The 1,969-nt window shown below is 40.5% G+C and overlaps 1 pseudogene; it reads left to right on the forward strand.

The window, feature by feature from the left end:
- Nucleotides 1-862: 862 nt before the first annotated feature.
- LOC103583861 lies at nt 863-1,535 on the forward strand (annotated as a pseudogene).
- Nucleotides 1,536-1,969: the final 434 nt, after the last annotated feature.

The raw sequence follows: 1,969 nt of genomic DNA on the forward strand, positions 1-1,969 counted from the left end.
GGTCCAGACGTTTGCATGGGACCTGGTGTGAGTTCCCTATCTCATACAATAACAGTCCTCACTCATGTTGCTGCAATGACATAGCAATTCTGCCAATACTAAAGCTTCCAAGATGATACCATTTGTTTGTTAGGTGATTTGGTGTTGACTGTTGCCTGGGATGCCTCAATATTTTCCCAAGAAATCTCTCATTCTCTAGTAGCATACAATGTCTTCCTTTTATGGTGATCTCAGAGCAATGTTTGAAGAAAGTAATAGTAAAGTGTATAAGCCATTTTAGTGCCTCAACTCCAGAATCCACACATCACTTCCATCATATTTTCTTGGCCAGTCAAGTCACAATTCCAACTTAATGAATCCAACACTGTACCCCTTGTGAAAGCCTCACTCCCTTGTGAGACAAGACATAAAGTACTAGAGCTCATGGTTTACTTATGGTAAGCGAAGATTTAGCTAGTACCTGATTAAGGTTGATAGGTAGAAGAGCCACTCCCATTTGTACTTTCTATTCATTAATAGTGGGACTCATAAAAATAATCAATGGAGAAACAGCAATGCATATTTGTTGCAGAATTAGAGTATATAACACCTTCTGGAGGATAATATTCCATCCGTGTAAAGTATTGCCACAGAGACCATCTCATAGGTGTCAAAAGGTGATCTCAATTTTCCAAGCATACTTTTTGAACTTCTAAGTATTAGAGGAATTTTTATTCACCACTGCATCACAGAGATATACCTGAGCAGGGTTATAGTGCTGCAGCTAGACACTTTTTGGTGGTCCCATCAGATAATGGAAAACAATCTGAAAATAAGGTCTCAGTGCTTTCATCCATATGCAAGTTGTCATAAGAAATACTCCATGAGGCTACAAGCTCAGGCTGAGAAGCATGAAACAGATTGGAGCATCTTCTACTTGAGCTGCATGTTGCAGTATTTCCTCTCCTGCACAGCTGTGGTGACCGTGTCCTTCCTGCTGGCAGTGATGGCCTATGACCACTTTGTGGCCATTTGTAATCCTCTGCTTTACACAGTGGCCATGCCACACAGTCTCTGTGACCTCCTGGTGGCTTGGTCATATCTTTGGGGTATGACAGGCCCCTTGGTACTCCTTTGCTATGCTCTTCATCTAAATTTTTCTGGACACAATGTGATCAACCACTTTTTCTGTAAGTACACTGCTCTCATCGCTGTGTCGAGCTCTGATGTTCACATCCCCCACCTGCTGTTTTTTGCTTTTGCCACCTTCAGTGAGGTGAGTACACTGCTGGTCATCCTCACACCCTATGTTTTCATTCTCATGACTGTACTAAAAATCCGTTCTGCCAGCGGGCATCACAAAGCCTTCTCCACCTGTGCCTCCCACATGACCTGCATCATCATCTTCCACATGACTGTCCTTTCCCTTTACTGTGTGCCCAACTCCCAAGACCATCACCAATCCCATGCTAAACCCTCTGATCTGTAGCCTGAGGAATAAATATGTGAAGGATGCCTTTAGGAAATTAACACACACAAAAGTTCCACTTCATTGAACCAATCTCAAAAGATGTTTTCAGTCTTAATGAACAACTGGAACTGAGTCTAAAATGTTTCTAAAACTTAAAGACATATTTATATGAGTTTTTCATAGATGGTTATGATGCATGAATTATAAATTTAAATCCCTTGAAGATGTCAAGGAAGACAATTCTGAGATGAATGCCACAGGACTTGTATCCATAAAGTATCATTTTTTTCCAATTCTCTGAAACAGACACAAAAATATTACAGAGCACAATAGATGACTTAATGTGGAGAATAATGTAACTGAGAGAATGATGTTATTTCTCCATTGTGTGGTCTTTTCTAATCTAATGTGTACACAGATGAAACCTTGACTTTATAGATGTTTTTTGTTGTGTGTCACTGAAGCACTGTGTCTTTGTTAGCAGATACAGGTGGATATGCTGTGTGATGAAAGGGCTGT

The sequence above is a fragment of the Galeopterus variegatus genome, unplaced genomic scaffold (assembly GCF_000696425.1).
Source record: "Galeopterus variegatus unplaced genomic scaffold, G_variegatus-3.0.2 Scaffold29466, whole genome shotgun sequence".
Lineage (NCBI taxonomy): Eukaryota > Metazoa > Chordata > Mammalia > Dermoptera > Cynocephalidae > Galeopterus > Galeopterus variegatus.